At 43.4% G+C, this 19,298-nt stretch overlaps 1 protein-coding gene across 2 annotated transcripts in view; it reads right to left on the reverse strand.

The window, feature by feature from the left end:
• SPRYD3 (SPRY domain containing 3) overlaps positions 1 to 19,298 on the reverse strand; it is a 431,115-nt gene that overhangs the window by 208,353 nt on the left and 203,464 nt on the right. The gene's annotated exons all lie outside the window — the stretch shown is intronic.

The raw sequence follows: 19,298 nt of genomic DNA on the forward strand, positions 1-19,298 counted from the left end.
GAAATAAGAGTGGTTATAGCAATAAGAAAAAATAGAAGGGAAGAGAAAAGAAGGAAGAGAGAAAAGGGTGTGAAAATCAAGGGATAGCAGCAAAAGAGAAAGGTGAGATTAATTTGAATCAGAGGAAAAAGGTGGAATCCGCTGAAGCAAATAGTCACATGAAAACAGAGGAGATCCTCAACTTGCTTTCATTGATCCTAAATGTCTTTTATAGCCAGTAAAAGACAGCAGGGCTCGAAAAATCCACTCGATATCTCGCATATGCGGGCTAAATTTAACAAGGTCGAGCTTTTTTTAGGTCCTACTCGCCCTTTCTGGCGAGTAGGAAGACAATCTAACTTTTGTCCACGGTCTGTGAAAAAGGAGCAATTGTGACAAGATAAGATTTAAAGGCATTTTTATTGCTCACAAAGTTAATGAGCAATAAAGGTGCCTTTAAATCTTATTTTGTCACATTTGCTCCGCTTTCAGAGACTGAGGTCAAGTAGGTTGCAGTTAGGTCGAGGAGATTTTTCAAGGTACTAGTCCTGCAGGACTAGTACAATTTTGGGGATTTTTCGAGCCCTGGACAGAGAATGCTATGTAACCCCAAATGCATCAGTAATTAAGCATAAGCAGCTGGAAGTGTTCAAAGATTTGACGCACAAGAGAGATGATTCAGTGTGTGACCTGTTCAGGATAGAAGGGAATTTAAAATTAAACAATGATGGGAGGTCAATTTTTCGATAAAAGATAGTAGTAGACCAGGAAAGAAAATGAAAATGAGGGGAAACAAGCATTTGCAATGCAATAGGTCTCGCATTAGGAAAGTTTGAGCTATTGGTATTGTAAATGACCATTTTTTTATTTACGTGTTGGTTTTGAAAATAGCTAAATTAATAGCTTTGTCATTTACAATGCCAATAGTTTTAACTTTCGCAAATGAGACACCTATAGCATTTGTAACGCAATATGTGTTGTATTTACAGGACTTAGATGTATTGATATTACAAATAACAATGGCTTGTAATTTTTTTAATAATTAATACGTAAAAAAAGGTTATTGTAAATTATAATGGCAATAGCTTAAACTTTTGTAAATAACTTTTGTGTAGATTATGTTCATTGTATTTTATTACGATGAAAATACAAGAACAGATCCACACACAGTCTGGTCATGCGCACATATCACACACTAGATATGACACGGTAATGTGAAAGTCTAAGGTAACATAAAAGGATTATCTAAGCCGCTAGCGAGAGTACTATTAGTTAGGCCCACTCTTCCCCTCTTGTGTTCCAATTGTTTGTTATGATTCTGTTGTATCTTAACAACTCAGCATCTTGTTCTGGAGTGTAGAATCCAGGGGACAGAGAGCAGGCAATTGCTGAGGAAGAAGGACCTCGGGGGACCAGCGAGACCTAAAAACTGTGAAGGTCCTTACTGCCATCAAACTAAATAAAACTCATCAATGCAACCATTACAGTAACGGATTATAGAATACAAATTAAAAGCAAAGATAATTACAGCCTTCCCTGACTTTAAAAGATTTCAAAACGACAGTATACAAATTGTATGGGGGCTGTTGATGGGGAGGCAGGTTAGTAATGCTTATTAAAGTGGGGTTTAATGAAGAGGCGTCTTAAGTCTCCATATCAAACTCAATAAAAATGACAAAGTGCCGTCATTACAAAAATCATGTTCAGCCAGCCTCTGGAAGGACCTCCTTGTTATGTCACCCTGTTTCACCCACCATCCAGCCACAGCATGTACAGGACACATACAACATGAACAAGCATCAGCGATTTCAAACATGACCTGACAATCTGGAAGTCCTCTTGTAAACAGTGGGGACGGAGTGCTTTGCCAGTGAAGTGCGACCGCTTCGTATTTCACATTTTCCGTTCCGATTTATTTACTGGTCAAATCTTGCTGCCTAAATCAACATCTCTTCCCAGAACTCCTCCGAGCCTCTTATTAATGCCCTGACTTAGAGTGGGGACATCCAAAATTGTGTGCTTACTCCACTGAGGTGGCGGCAACAGATATATTTTAGTTCTTTAGTCCTTGTAAATGTCATATATACTCATATATTTGTTTGTACATTCTGTGTTCAATAATGTGTGCCTTTTGCCTGCGCTGTTTTGACTCTATGGCCTGCTAACTTTGTTCCATTTCTGTAACAGTTTCTCCTATGTAACGTAACTGGTTCTATTGTACAGTGTTCTGACACCTTCGGGTAAAGTCCGCGCTTTTTAAAAATGCATAAAATAAAATTAAAAAAGTGCATACCTTGTAGAATGCAACATAGGGCTGGACAAGCATCTCTTTCATCAAGAGGTCTTGTTCACGACAGACAGCCCTCCCGAAGCTCGAATTGGAAGCCGCCTGCTTTTCCGCATGTCTGTGGGGGGGGGGGGGGGAGCGCTTCAAAAACAAGCTTCATGTGTGATTGCAGCAGCTCCGATCAGAGCACAACAGCTGATCTTTTCCAGCTACGGGCCCATGAGGAAGTTAAAAGCGAAGTGGAGAATGAGAATTGTTAAAGGGGCAGGCTCCGCAGCAAAGCGAGATGGTTTTGGGGGACATGAAAAATCTTTTCAATTTGAAGTCTGAGAAAGAAAATGACCTTAAAAACGAAAACAGGGTCTGACATCTGATCTCGGTTTTTGAATGGATAGCAACTGTGAGGAGATTAGAATTACAGCCCCGTTTACACAAACGGAGCAACTGAAAACATCGAGCACGGGTGTTAAAGGCTCTTACCCAAAGGAAAAATGCATAAATATATGAATAAATAAATACCGCCTTCGGGTAAAGTCCGCGCTATATAAAAATGCATAAATACATAAAAAATACCGCCTTCGGGTAAAGTCTGCGCTATATAAAATTGCATAACTAAATAAATAAATACCGCAAAACTTCCTCGTTACTCTGCCGGCCTGCGACCAGGAAGTCAGGCAGGCCGGCGCGACAACAGGAAACAGGAAGTAGGAGGGCGGGAGCCTACCCCGTCTCCCACGGAAGAGCCGCGATTGGAGCCGTGCACCGGAGCAGGCAGGAGCCTACCCTGCGCCCCGGTGCCTAACGAGGGAAGAAGAGTCCTGCTGCCGGGCCCTGCAGCTGAGGAGAGCCGGTGAGTGCGTTGATGAGCTGCGGGCGGGGGGGGGGGGGGGGCGGGGGGGGAAGCAAGCATGTGCGCGCGGGGGGGGAAGCAAGCATGTGCGCGCGGGGGGGGAAGCAAGCATGTACGCGCGCGGGGGGGGGGGGCGGCGTGTGTGTGTGTGTGTGTGTGTGTGTGTGTGTGTGTGTGTGTGTGTGTGCGTGTGTGCGTGTGTGCGTGTGTGTGTGTGTGTGTGTGTGTGTGTGTGTGTGTGTGTGTGTGTGTGTGTGTGTGTGCGCGCGTGTGTGCGCGTGTGTGCGCGCGTGTGTGCGTGCGTGTGTGTATGTATGTGTCTTGGAGTGCGTGTGTGTGACTGTGGGGGAGCGGGTGTGTGTGTGAGCGAGTGTCTGTCTGCGATGTATACGGCGCGGGACGTGGACGCGACGTGCGCGTTCGCGCAGACGAATCCAGGAGAGGAAATGCTAGTGCACCCTCTGGTCCGTCATTCCTCCCACAGTGATCGCTACTGGTCTCCAGCTGGATGCATCCTTACGGATGCTTTTCCAGCGAGACCCAAAAAAGGATATCAGAAGAGAAAAAGGGTGAACTCAGGGCAGTCGCGGAGAGATAAGTAGCATGACAAAGTCAAAATAAAAAACAAGATCAAACTGCAGAAAAGGGAGAGTAGGCTTTGTCGCGTTCTAATCTAGGACCCTGATCGTTACTGTGACCGTATGCCCCTATTCGGCTATAAATCCATTTATTCCCTATATTGGCATAACCGTTCAAGTGCAATATTCAGAAACTCGTCTCTGGCCTCACACAAACAGAGCCACATTTCAGAATCGCTTTCTCTGCCACTTCCTTTGCAACCAATTAGTGCAATGACATAGCAGAAGTTACTATCTGAGATTCCTAGATTAACACTCCGAGTTCTTCAACAAGATAAAAACTCAGCAACCTGGAAATCCCCGCTTGCTATGTTTTGATTAGTAATAGAACTCTAATGAGCACTGATAGACGATCACTTCCTAGTGACATCTTTATTGACGTCTTATGTCCAAAAACTTACGTCAAACAAGGCACCTTTCAGGTATAAATATTACCAACGTTGCCTTAAGCAAACGCTGTATCGCTGCTGCTGAAGTTGCTGTTATGCTGATGATACCATAGCTGCTATCGCTACTGCTATCGCTGCTAACTAGCGAACGATGGTGTGGTGAACTTGGGAGCTGAACAGCCGTCCCCCTGCAAGAGCCCAGCAGATGCAAGCTGCCCGCGGATGCTGCCCCTCCTCCTCCTCCTCCTCCTCGACGCGCTGAGAGAGACGCTGTCTTTTCTCCTGCAGAGAAATCCAGCTCCGGCATTTCTAGTCTACCCTTGCGGGTGACTGGGATATCGACCCCCTGAAGGAGATACCAGACCTCCATCATTCTATTCCAGAGGTATGGTGTTGACTAAACCCTTAGAGAGAATTCTTGAAGCAAACCTTGGCAAAACCAACTTAACCTAAAGCTACTTACTTACTCCCCTCCCAAGTATTAGGCTTAGGTCAGGTACACTGGGTAGGCGTAGTTAGAAGCACCAGTTGAGTATTTTAGCCTAATGTATATATGAATGTATATATGTTTTATTCATTTTAAACCATTGTATGGCTAAGAAACCATATCAATGCTTTTACAGTATTATTTCGCAATACTCATCTTACTGTACGTACTTTTTATAATAACAAGTCTTGCAATTGTGGCAATTCATTTCTCTTGTACGAGAAGAAAGACTGTTCAATAAATGTTACCCTTTATTGAAAACGCCCGTCTCTCTATTCTCTACATATTGTGAAAGTAAACTGCAAAACCACAGACTGAGTAAAATAACTGTCTATTGTTTCACACGACCCTAGAGATTGACTCTTGATCGGAGGAGCAAAGTTGTCATGTTGCACGGTTGTTGGAAAACTGAATCCCTTCTTGGCTGTGCCAGGGAAGCTGATCACTTCCTATTCAGTCAAGAAAGTTTCCAGTGACCTCTGAGCTAGTTGGTAACAACCCCAATTAAGTTTACCATAGTCAGTGGAGGCCTGGAAGATCCGCACTTCTACGTCGATACTACTGTTTGTTATTCCAATGCGCAGGGCCTATTGGGAAAATAGGAACTACAAGTCAAGTCAAGTCAGGAGATTTGTATAGCGCGCTACATACCCGGAGGGTCTCAAGGTGCTTGAAGAAGGGTGGGGAATTACTTGTCAAATATCCAAGTTTTAAGTTGCTTTCTGAATGCTAGGTGGTTCTGAGTGAGACGAAGGTGAGTGGGGAGTGAGTTCCAGGTTTTAGCTGCGAGGTAGGAGAAGGATCTACCTCCCATGGTGGTTTTATTGATGCGAGGAACGGTAGCAAGGGCTTGGTTGGAAGATCGTAGCTGGCGAGCGGGGGTGTAGAAGAAAAGTCGTGTGTTGAGGCATTCGGGTCCAAGTTCGTAAAGTGCTTTGAGTGCGTGGGATAGGAGGCGGAAAGTAATCCTTATTGACGGGGAGCCAGTGGAGGTTTTTCAGGTGGCTAGAGATGTGGTCTTTACGCGGGATGTCTAGTATGAGTCTGGCTGATGCGTTCTGGATGCGTTGGAGTTTTTTCTGGAGTTTTGCTGTGATACCGGCGTATAGGGTGTTTCCGTAGTCCAGGCGGCTTGTAACCAGTGCATGGGTGACTGTTTTTCTGGTTTCGGTGGGGATCCAGCGGAATGTTTTTTTGAGCATGCGGAGAATGTTGAAGCATGATGGTGAAACGGCGTTGACTTGTCTGTTCATAGAGAGTGAGGAGTCCAGGATGACGCCCAGGTTCCGTGCGTGGTCCGTTGGGATGGGTGCTTTTCCAAGGGCCTCTGGCCACCAAGAGTCATCCCAAGCGGAGGGGGAGGTACCTAAGATAAGGACTTCTGTTTTGTCTGAGTTCAGTTTCAGACGGCTGTGCTTCATCCACTCGGCTACTTCTTTCATTCCTTCATGTAGGTTGGTTTTGGCGGTGTTAGGGTCTTTGTTGAGTGATAGGATCAGTTGGGTGTCATCCGCGTAGGAGATGATGTTGAGGTTGTGTTGGCGTGCGATGGTCGCGAGGGGGCTCATGTATACGTTGAAGAGGGTGGGACTGAGTGAGGACCCTTGGGGTACGCCGCAGATGACTTCAGTGGCCTCTGAGTTGAATGGTGGGAGGTGGACTCTCTGGGTTCTTCCGGTGAGGAACGAGGTGATCCATTCCAGAGCTTTTCCTTGGATTCCGATGTTTCTGAGGCGCTGTAGAAGGGTGCTATGGCAGACTGTGTCGAAGGCTCCGGAGAGGTCGAGGTCTCCATTGTCCAGTAGAGTTCGAATGTCGTCTGTTGCTGCGATGAGGGCGGTCTCCGTGCTGTGTTTGGCTCGGAAGCCGGACTGTGAGGAGTCGAGGGATTTGTTGCTTTCGAGGAAGGCGGCGAGCTGGTTGTTGACGGCTTTCTCGATGACTTTGGCCGGGAATGGAAGGAGCGAGATGGGGCGGTAGTTTTTGAGTTCGGTGGGGTCCGCTGTGGGTTTTTTCAGAAGGGCGCTGAGTTTGGCGTGTTTCCAGCTTTCCGGGAAGGTCGCGGAGTTGAGGGAGCAATTGATGACGTCTCGGAGGTGTGGTGCTATGATGGAGTCTGCTTTGTTGAAGATGTGATGAGGGCATGGGTCTGTGAGGGATCCTGAGTGGATGGAGTTCATCAGGTGGATGGTGTCCTCAGTGGAGATTGGGTTCCAGTTATTAAGGATGTTCAAGGGGGGTGGAGGTACGGCAGAAGGTTGGGTGGGATGGTCACCGGGTTGGTTGTCGAAGCTGTTGTGGATGTCTGCGATTTTGTTGTGGAAGAACGAGGCTAGGGAGTCGCAGAGGGCTTGAGAGGGGGTGATATCATTGGAGTTGGCTGAGGGGTTGGTAAATTCTTTGACAATGTTGAATAATTCCTTGCTGTTGTGGGCGTTGTTGTCTAGTCGGTCTTTGAATGCGGTTTTCTTGGCAGATCGGATTAGTTGGTGGTGTATGCGGGTGGCGTTTTTGAAGGCGTCCCTGGTGCTGGTGTTTGGGTCTTTTTTCCAGGCCTTCGAGAGAGCGACAGAGTTTCTTCGATTTCTTAAGATCATCGTTGAACCAGGAGGCGTTTTTGCTGCCTAGTTTGATTTGACGTTTTTTCAGCGGTGCTAGGATGTCGGCGCTGTTGGATAGCCATTGGGTGAGGTTAATGGCTGCTTGGTCGGGGTTTGAGGAGTGGGCAGGGGGGTTTTGAAGAAGCGATGAGGAGATCTGGTCGATGGAGATTTTGTTCCAGTATCTTCGCAGAGTAGGTTGAGGATGGTTGTGAGTGGTGGTTTTATTGTAGAAAAAGTGTACGCAGCCGTGGTCCGTATAAACGTTTGGTAAGGCGATAAACTAACGCAAGACGTTAGAGTAACTCAGTCGTGCATTTTTTCACACAGACCCCTTTCTCCCGTAAATACTCCAATAGACGTCTGGAGTGGGTGAAAGGTTAAAATCCGCCCGAACTCAGTAGGAAGAGATTCCTATGTAAAGCTCTGGTTTATTCAACGTTCAAGGATACAGTGTTCCAAAATAGTGTGCACCTAATCTTTGTCTCCTTGGAGACCTACTCTGAAAAAACCTTTCTGACAATAAAATGGCAGACTTAGAAAACGGAGCTGATGCCGCAGCAGATGCGACTCAGCAGGGTCCCGACGGGACTACTGGCCCGGATGCAATTATCATCCCGGTACATTTAAGAAAATCTATAACTTTAAAACTTATAGAAAACGGACTGACACCACAAGGTGGTACAGTAATTTTCGTGATAGAGGCACACGAATATCGGCAGACAGAGGTATTCTATTCATGGATAAACTTTCCAGCGGCAAACGCTAGAACAAAAGAGTTTCACTATTACAAAATAGAGAAACCTCCGGATGAGTACGCTCCTTTCGAGGAGACTGAAATCCCACTAAAATTCCAAGAGCACCTGCTCCGGTTTAATGGCGCCCTAAAACATAATGATCATATTACCAGGCTCGGTCCACTAGGTAGACCAGGAGCAACGTGGCCGGTTCTAGCCAGCTACACACCACCCCCGGACATTGCAAAAATGTCAAAAGAAGAGCTGTTAGTACAGCTAAAAACACTAATTAAAATACATAGGCAATTAGTCCAATAAGTAATGCGGACTGCAACAGTCCAACCAGCTGTTAATGTACCACAGCTGACCCCTCATCAGGGGAACACTAATAAAATTACACCACAGAACATACAGTCATGTCTTGGTAAAACACCCGTAAAACGTGAACAAATTCCTTTCTGGTTAGCGCAGAAAATCACTCAAATAGAGGCAGTATTTCCGGATACTACCCCTATCGAGAAACACAGAATCTTGACCATCTGCCTTCCTATGGGAATCGCACCACACGTGGAGGACTGTGACACTTGGGGTACAGCCTTTGCTTCCATTTACACAAAAACACATGGTGTTCCGTCTATGGCGGTAATACCAGAAGTGCTAAAACAGATTCAAAATGAATACGGTCCAGAACCGGCTTTAACTCTTGGTATGAAATTACTGAAAGATTTCAAGCAGGTCTCGGCTATATTATTAGCCAACATAAAAGGAGAAGCAGCATCTGCGGCGATCCGCCAGAAGTTGAAGGAAACAGATATAACAGATCAGCCAATTGAGCTTGCCAAAATCCTAGAGAAATGCTATGAAGAATTAGGTAGAGACAGCTTGGGTGGGAAACCAGTCAAACCCCAACTGCTCGAAAATCCTGAAAAATTATTTATTAAAAGTAATTCAAACACTCCTAAAAAGAGCTGGGATGGAAATAAACAATCCACTCCCCAAGGAAAAAGTTTTCCAGTCCAGAGGAAGGTCTCCTCGACGGAGGGACAGAACTCCGACTCGAGAACACCAGTCTCCCCAGAGGGAGCCCTCTGAGAAAAGATACAACCTTAGAAATAGGGATAATTTGAAAAAACCTGATAGATATCAAAATATTGATACACGTCACTCTCGATCTTTTTCGCAGAAATCAGAAAGAAGAGGACGGTCAGACCCAGGAGAGCACACCAAGTCCAAAGACAAGGAACCTGCTCAGAGTAAAAAATTTCAATTTCCAAAAAAGAAGGTAGCCAGTATTAGAGTAATCAACCATGCCGAGAATACTGAGGACACAGTTGAAAAACGGGGAGTGGGCACAGACAATGTTAGACAGTGCAGCAGAAATCAGTATAGCCCGCAAGATCTTGATGAGTCATCTGGAGTCAGTGGACACAAATGAATACATTCAGGTTGAAACTGCCGACACCAGACTTAGCGAGCCCCTTAAAATATACGAAATAACATTGCGTATAGAGGGTGATAGGACTAGGAAAATAAGAGGTCTATTTTGGGAAAAACTCTCAAAAGGCTATGATATTCTGTTAGCTGAAAAAGATTGGCCCCCAGAGTTTGTCAGGGAGTGCCCTCGTGGCGAAGAAATGATTATGCCTGCCTTCTCGAATCACATTCCGATTCACAAAAAATATACTTATGCAAGGAAATGGGCAGTAGGCCAAGCTCCGGCATTATATAAAAATCATGTAGGATGGGATGAGGACTCACCTCCTCACAAAATCCAGTTAAAAAGTGAACCAACTGCCCAACGGCAGTATCCCATTAAGCAAGAAGCTAAAAAACAAGTCAGGGAGATCTTAGATCAATTTGAATACCAGGGGGTGATTGAAACATGCACCTCTCAAATGAACAATCCTTGGTTTCCTGTCTCCAAGCCAGACAATTCATATCGTCTAGTTTTGGACTACAGACACCTTAATGCATGTTGCAAAACTTTTGCAGTACAAAACTCGCATAGTGCAGCCCTAATGAACAACATAGTTAGGAAAAAATACAAAACGACATTAGACATATCGAATGGTTTCTTTTGTCAAAACATTGCACCAGAAAGCAGGTATTTGACCGCTTTCTCCGTAATGGGGTCTCAGAAAAATTTCTGTAGGCTCCCACAGGGGTTCAAGAACAGCCCTGGACTATTCTCAGCTAGAGTAACAGAGTTACTACAATTATATGATGATGAGGCATTATCTTATGTAGATGATATCTATCTCACAGACGACGACTTGGATACTCACTGGGAAAGAGAGAACACCATTATACTTGGGTTCGCAGCAGAGGGTTACAAATTCAACTTTAAAAAGTCTCGAATTGCCCATCTGACAGTATTATTTTTAGGATACGAATTATCAAGTGAAGGAAAAAGCCAAGCGGACAACTTCTTAGAGAAGTGCGCAGTACTCCAAGCTCCAAAAACGCGGAAGAATTTACAATCCATACTAGGTTTTCTGAATTTTGGAAGAACTTACATTCTAAATTATGCAGAGGGTTAAACCTCTCTACGAACTAATTAAACCTGATTTTAAACAAATCAATTGGACTCAAAAACACACAGAAATTTTGAGATCATTGCAAACAGACATGTTAGCAAAAACAAAATTAGATACACGTGACAACACACGCGATCTTGTAATCCGAGTCATCCCAGGAGGATGCGGATTCACGTACCTGAACTCTAATGAGGGAGAAAAGGTACCAATTTCAATTAAATCTCACTTGTACACACAAGCAGAAAAAACATTCAGTCACACAGAAAGAACTGTGAAAGCAGTGCAAATTGCATTAGCAAATAAACGAGAACTAGCACATGGTAAAAGGATTAATATCCTCACAGCGGAATCCGCCTTCGAGGCGCTATTCAGCCCAGTAAACCTGCCTACAGTGTCACTGGATCCGAAATGGATACAGTGTGTAGATTCTCTAGGAGCGGAAGATGTGAAATACTATTTCGCCCCGCAATTCGAAGAACTGAATGATTTAGAATATGAAGAAGAATATCCTCTGCCAATCGAACTTCTGCCTCTCCCACATTACGACTGTATAATCTATACAGATAGATTTGTACAGCATTTCAACGTAGAGAGCAAATCCTACGATGCAGCGTGTGCGATTGTTAAAGGTAGTTGGCTGTGCGGTAAATTCAGACCGAAAGTAACAAAAACTGAATCAGTAAAGTACTGTTCGGCTCAGAGAGCTGAAATCAGATGTTTAAAGATGGCGCTTGAAAATGCAGAACGTGAATTCCCGACACTAATCGTGTGCGATTCTCATTTTTGCGTCAACTCTTACAACAATAAACTGCAGAGGTGGATTGAAAACGATTACAAAGATGACACAGGTGCCACAATAAAGCATAAATTGCTCTGGAAACAGGTAGCTCTTTTACATAAAGAACTACAAAAGACTCACGTGATACACGCACAGAGTCCTCAACGTGATGGCGTTCAGGTTGCAGGGAATTTATCGGCTAATACAGCCACAGCGGAAGCAACTAAACCGGCTTCCGTAGCCACAAAAAAGCGTGCAGAAAAAAAAAATAGACGGGGAAACCATGCTGGCAGTAAAAACGACCGTAAAAGGCAACTGTGCAGCACTGCCCGTGAACTATCCACTCAATTATGCATACGTAATTGATGCAAACTCCGTTCCTTTTGCTCGAATCCCTGGAGTGGGGGATAGGGTCATTCCAAACACGAACAGGAGAATATTTTTAATAGACGCACACATGGGTTTGGGTCCTAGGCACAGAAAGATCAAGGAATCCCTGACTGAATTACAATCAGTATACTGGTGGCCGGGAATGAGTGTACAACACCAAATATATGCAAACAACTGTGAAAACTGCAACAGGGATCGCAGTAGTGAACTATGCTACCGGCTACCAATCAGAAACAGCGTAACGGTGTGTACACCCCATCCTGCGTCCTATTAATCATTAAGGCTAAACACACTTAAAAACTGTGGCCTCCAGCGCTCGGCTGACGCCAGAACGGTTATAAAAGATCTGCGAGTCTTTATCGGCACATACCCAATTGCCACGTTCCATTCTGACCAGGGTCCTGCTTTCAGCTCTCGAGCTTATAAGGAGGCCTTGGCCAGCATGGGAATTGGGTTGCGGTATTCTTGTCCGTCACACCCCGAAGGGAATAGTGTGGTAGAAAGAAAAAAACGGGACATAAAGCGATCTATAACAGCGAAGGTATTAGGTTCAGGCGCTGGGTGGGTCAAACATCTAATAAGTGTCCAAATCAGTCTTAACAATTTGCCAAGAAATTCTCTAAAAGGTTTCAGCCCATACGAACTATTGTTCGGAATTAGAATGAGAATTCAGGACTTAGATAGTCAATTATCAGTGGTACAAGATAAGAAAACAGACTTTGACATCAAAGATAGTTTGGCTGTTTTACAGGACTTGAATGAAACAAGAAAATCCTTAAGCAACATGAAGTTAAAGCAACAGCCAGCTACCACTGACGAGGCACCACAAGCAACAGCCCCAGCAAGGCCTGTCTGGATTCCAAAGATTGGGGATCTAGTCAGAGAAAAAATCGCGGTGAAGAAGGAATTTGGGCCTTCTGACAGAAAAGCAGTACCTGTCTTGGCAGTCACCGGAACAAGATCAGTTGTACTACCACCCCTTGCTGGTAAAAAGGAGAACAGAGTTGTATCTATCGACCTGGTAAAACCACAAGCATGTGGCCTATAATCAACAGTAGGCCCAGTGGACTCCCAAGAAACAACAGAATACCCAAACTTGCAACAATCTAAGAGGTTCAAACTGAAAGACTAATCACATTCGATCAGCCTGCAGTGCACAGAGAAGGACTATGCAATAATGCCATGGAACTCGTGCCTCTTGAGACACAGATTGAAACAGTTCGTCAAGAAACACCAGTCTACAATAATGTGGCATCAGAAAGTGCTACCGAAAGACAGATTGAAAGAACAATTCCAACAATTGACAGAACTGCCTCAGGTTATTTCATCGACTTCGACAACTTTTCCGAGGATCAAAGTAACCCCTAAGTGATGCCAGAAACAAAAAAGACTCTTAACCGCATCGCTGCTGCGGTGATTTTTGCGCTGTGTTGCAATTTACCATTTTGCTGGTGTCATGACGAGCTCAGCTCGTCATCAGCACACGACACCCGTGGGTGATGACGAGCTGAGCTCGTCATCAGCATCGAAAGGGTTAAAGAAAATACAATGGGACTCCTTCTACAAATCAAAGAATTATATCTGGATACACCGTTGATTGAGCATTGGATTATTTCAGGGGTACTCATACTCCTACTATGCCTAATTTTAGTTTTAATTTTAGGAAAGTTTATTACAATTGATTGGACACAGCAAGTCAGAACATCAACGTAGTCCTCAAAGAACACAGATCATCCCACGTGAAGAAAAGAGGACTGTCAACAGTAAATGTCACAGCCATTCCAATACCTGGTGGGGTAGTATGGGAGAAAACTGACTATGAAATCTATGGTCCGGTCGAGATCCTTAAGTATCCTCATCAACTGAAGGATTCCTTAAGTGACTTTGTAAAACCTAGTACATTCTCTGATGATTGGGACTTTAACAGTATTAATGACATGATGTCTGATTTAGTAATGTCAGCTAGATTCACAGAACATGATTATTTACAAGGTTCGTCTAGTTATGAACAGTTGTTCTGTTTTATACATTATGGCGATCATTACTTGCATAAATCTGCACAGCCTAGAAATGTTTTTAAGTATAATCAATGGGAACATTGTGCTACACCACCTAAAAGCAGTTCTAAAACATTCGTTGAGAAATTCAAGTACTTCTCAGGGTTTAACACCAGTGATGCAGAAACGTTTTATTACAAACTGTTAGATAAAACAGGATTGAAAACAATGCTGACAAACACTAAATTAATATATTCTGAAGCATTTTATGAAAAAATGATGACATTTGGTTTTGAGTATTGGAAAAATAACATTGAAATAAAAACCGTTTGGGGTACGAAGGATTGGCAGGTACAAGGCCTAGAAGCATTATTCAGAACCTGCATGATACTAGAACAAATGATGTTTTTAAATGACACAATTCACCAAACATCCTGTCTTGGCCTAGCTAAGATCAAAGACCTAAACAAACCGTCTATTCCGAAGCCAATACCTGAAAATGTAACAACAGATATTAAGATAGACGTAACTAAAATTTTAAATTTTAACAGAACACATCCTGATTGGAAAAAGTGGTTAATCTGGCCTACTGACACAAACAACTGTCAAGATAGATTCCTGAATAAAACACAGGGGTTAAAAATGACCAGACAAGACCCTAGATACTCCCAGAGACAACATCCAGAGATAGTAACAACATACAGTGTAGGGAAACTCTGCCTCGAATGGCTAGGATCATCCACACTGGCTGAAATTAAGCAACACTTATCTTTACTTAAAGATGGTGCTGATTTGCGCGATTTTACTATGGGACCACGCAAACAGCGTCAATAACGTTTCATAGCGGCCAGCATCTATGCTGTGTACAACGAGGCTTGGAAAGTCACACAAATTGAAACAGCAGAGAAAATTCGAGAAATTGATCGTATTAATTTGGAAAAATCACTTTCTGTAGTGGACAATGGGTTAATGACTCTGTCCTCCAGAATATATTCGTTGGACAATATTGTATCCTCTGCCTTTGACATAATAGACAGAGACTTGCTAATGTTACAGCATGGCCAATCGCAATTACGTTCTATTGTACAATTAGGCTGGACGCTGCAAAATCCTCGTTCAGGCTAGGTGCCTTGGCGTTTAATCAACACAACGTCATTGTTTTCCATTTTTAACCTTACTGATAAACAAATCAGCTTGGCACAGAAAGGAGCAGGCTATACAATCCTGAGCATCGAAAAACTTGAGAGATTACCATTGACAATGTCAGAAAGTCCTGTCATTGAATGGATAATACACGGAATTATCAAATGCTGTATGCAAGCATTGTTCCCGAGCGGGCCTGGAGAAATAGAGACTCCCATCTGGCCTCGTCTGAATCTCTATTCTATACGAATTGATACTTTAAGCAAAATGAAGTCTGTGCTTTTGCAGACAACAGTGCCCATAACGTCATCAAAAGAGACGTATGATCTCCTAGTTGCAAGGACAGCTACGGAGGTTCATGACCTTTTATCAACAAATTGCCCCATGCATTTCGTAGAAATGTTGAGCCAACTCCTTAACATGTCTAGTGCCACAGGCATCCCAGGCATATTTAAGACGATTTTTACGGGACTGTTTACACCATTTCAAGCAATTCTGGGAATCGTTCCAAATTCTGTCCACTCTGTTTTTGGCGGCATACCCCTATTTTTGGGACTTGTAGCAGGGATTTTATTTTTGACCCTCCTGCTTCGTTATGGCAAGCCACAGCTCAGACATGACTCCTATGGGAATGGAAGAAACAATCCTAGCAGTGCGCTACCGGGACAGAATAACTAGAGTCCTTGGATTGGTCAGGCTGAGAGATCTAAACATGACCTGGTTCCTTTCATTCAGACCGATATGGCAAAACTGCATCTTACCTGTATTTCGATGTATGCTATGCGGAGATGAGTGCGTGTTGGACACCTGTCTTTCACTTCCATCAGCAGTACCAATGGATATCGATACTTTGCTAAGTCCGATAACGGCTCACGCATTGTGTTGTCCCCAGCGGCTACCAATCCTGATGACGGCATTCGTTGAGACTCCTGTGCTACAACTAGGTGGTAACAGTGGAGCGAGTGACAAAAGCAACATCACCCAGGTACGACCTTCTGTGAGCATTGCTGATCCCGACTTTGATGACAGCAATCATTCTCACACCTGCCAAGTTACAGCACTATCGAATTTGGTCGAACTGTCACCTGATTTTGTAGACCAATTCTTTGAGAGCCTGTCTGATATGATGTTCTCACCCGAACAGAAACAATAACTTTAGAGAAGCATTCCGACACACAGCGTTCCCATGAACTCTGAATTCGGCCTTCAGTTTTGAACAACAAAAACTGCTAAAAGCGTTGGAACTCTAATTTCCCCGTTCAAGCAAGGATTCTTTTGAATTGAACACTTTTTAATATTCACCCTTTTTTTGGCACGAAAAATTCTTTGCTTAAAGTAAAACTATTCATAGAGAACAGAAGCTTCTACTTCTATTTCTAAATACATCTAGAGACATAATAACTTTACACCAGCCTCTAGCACATTTTACTGCAATGCATTTATATGTGATGAAATTATCTCGCCCTTCTTCTGTATTCAGAGATATTTCATGTGTAATTCTTTTTGCATAATCGTTCATTGATTTCATATGCTATAATTTTTGAATGATTTTTATGCTTCAAAAACGTACAGTACCTAAATTTTCACGTATTACAATATACGCCTGTTTCAAATGCATATATGTATTTTGGGGTGGGCAATGTTAAACATGCATCTTATTGCTCTAGTTTTAGTAATTTGATGGACATGAATTCGTGGAGTGGGTGTCGCGTTCTAATCTAGGACCCTGATCGATACTGTGACCTTATGCCCCTATTCTGCTATAAATCCATTTATTCCCTATATTGGCATAACCGTTCAAGTGCAATATTCAGAAAGTCATCTCTGGCCTCACACGAACAGAGCCACATTTCAGAATCGCTTTCTCTGCCACTTCCTTTGCAACCAATTAGTGCAATGACATAGCAGAAGTTACTATCTGAGATTCCTAGATTAACACTCCGAGTTCTTCAACAAGATAAACTCAGCAACTTGGAAATCCCCGCATGCTATGTTTTGATTAGTAATAGAACTTTAATGAGCACTGATAGACAATCACTTCCTAGTGACATCTTTATTGACGTCTTATGTCCAAAAACTTACGTCAAACAAGGCACCTTTCAGGTATAAATATTACCAACGTTGCCTTAAGCAAACGCTGTCTCGCTGCTGCTGAAGTTGATGTTATGCTGATGATACCATAGCTGCTAACGCTACTGCTATCGCTGCTAACTAGCGAACGATGGTGTGGTGAACTTGGGAGCTGAACAGCCGTCCCCCTGCAAGAGCCAAGCAGATGCAAGCTGCCCGCGGACGCTGCCCCTCCTCCTCCTCGACGCGCTGAGAGAGACGCTGTCTTTTCTCCTGCAGAGAAATCCAGCTCCGGCGTTTCTAGTCTACCCTTGCGGGTGACTGGGATATCGACCCCCTGAAGGAGATACCAGACCTCCATCATTCTATTCCAGAGGTATGGTGTTGACTAAACCCTTAGAGAGAATTCTTGAAGCAAACCTTGGCAAAACCAACTTAACCTAAAGCTACTTACTTACTCCCCTCCCAAGTATTAGGCTTAGGTCAGGTACACTGGGGTAGGCGTAGTTAGAAGCACCAGTTGAGTATTTTAGCCTAATGTATATATGAATGTATATATGTTTTATTCATTTTAAACCATTGTATGGCTAAGAAACCATATCAATGCTTTTACAGTATTATTTCGCAATACTCATCTTACTGTACGTACTTTTTATAATAACAAGTCTTGCAATTGTGGCAATTCATTTCTCTTGTACGAGAAGAAAGACTGTTCAATAAATGTTACCCTTTATTGAAAACGCCCATCTCTCTATTCTCTACATATTGTGAAAGTAAACTGCACAACCACTGACTGAGTAAAATAGCTGTCTATTGTTTCACACGACCCTAGATATTGACTCTTGATCTGAGGAGCAAAGTTGTCATGTTGCACGGTTGTTGGAAAACTGAATCCCTTCTTGGCTGTGCCAGGGAAGCTGATCACTTCCTATTCAGTAAAGAAAGTTTCCAGTGACCTCTGAGCTAGTTGGTAACAACCCCAATTAAGTTTAGCATAGTCAGTGGAGGCCTGCAAGATCCGCACTTCTACGTCGATACTACTGTTTATGTTATTCCAATGCGCAGGGCCTATTGGGAAAATAGGAACTACATTACAGCTTATGAAAGGTGAATGAAAAGGAGTGAGAATCAGTTGGATGAAAGGAAAGCTCGAGAAAGACTGTGAAATAGAAAACCCAACAAAGCAAGCAAATTCAGTAAAGACCGAGAATAAGTTAATGATTATGGATCAAAGAGCTCTGCCACAGGGGGGGGGGACTGGAAACGTTCTGGAAGATAACACTTGTTCAAACACCCCACCCATAAATTGCCCGACTTGCTGCTTGCCGTTTTGTGACATATATGCAATTACCCTGCATCATATTTAACTGAATAAAAATGTGTACTCTCATCCTCAGTCATCCTCAATACACTTAAAACTGTGAATGTGTTTTTCAAACAAACCTGCAAATGGTTACTTTAGTATATAGACAGACAATATTGCTTTATAATGATGGATGTCCAGTACAAGCACAGCTGCAGTAGCATCCCTGCTATTTCTCTTTGTTTGTAGCCAAAATTTGGATTCAGGCAATGTTTAAAGGCCTCTAATGGCCAATCACTCTTCAAACTAAAGATAAGGTAATTACTGGGATTATAATTTGTGACCAAAGGAGGTTGAGAAACTACACCGGCCATCTGCCCAATGAATAGTTTTAGACAAAATGTTAATATGAAAATAATTTTGCCATTGATATCCGGAGAGTACATATGTCTGCGTACTATTAGAACCCCCCCCCTAATCCTACACCTCCCCTACTCTGGTTAGTCTTTAGGTTATCTGTTCCTTCTTTCCTTTGACTATTCAAATTTTGGACACCATAGAAATTAAGAAAATACTGGTCCTGAATTCTGGAGCATACGGTCAAATGGAAACAACTTGCAGCAAAATAGGATAATATGGAGGGGGCATCGCTTTCACTGTAGTCCAAGTCGGTCCCCTGCCACACAGCCAACACAAATGTATTTATTTATGGGTTTTTATAGCGCTAGAATCGTCTCCCGAAGGAGTATCTCTGCGCTCAAATCAACAGAAAGGGGAGTAGATGGTCCTGAAGTGTTCACTAAATTTGAAACAAGAAAGTTTTTAGCCGTTTCATGAATGTAGAATGATCCGTACATAACCCGAGAGTGACCGGGAGTTTATTCCAAAGGCAGGGGCCGAGGTAAGAAAGAGCCTTTCCTCCCATTCTTGCCCTTCTAATGGGGGGAACTCAGAGAAGGGATTGATTGCTGGAACGAAGAGCACGTGCTGGAACGTAGGGGATAAACTTCTCTGCCAGATACGTGGGGCCCATATTTTGCAGACCCTTGTGAATGACACAGTAAGTTTTGAATTTAATCCGTTGGCCGATAGGCAGCCAGTGGAGCTTTTTCA

This window comes from Lissotriton vulgaris, chromosome 1_1 (genome assembly GCF_964263255.1).
Source record: "Lissotriton vulgaris chromosome 1_1, aLisVul1.2, whole genome shotgun sequence".
Lineage (NCBI taxonomy): Eukaryota > Metazoa > Chordata > Amphibia > Caudata > Salamandridae > Lissotriton > Lissotriton vulgaris.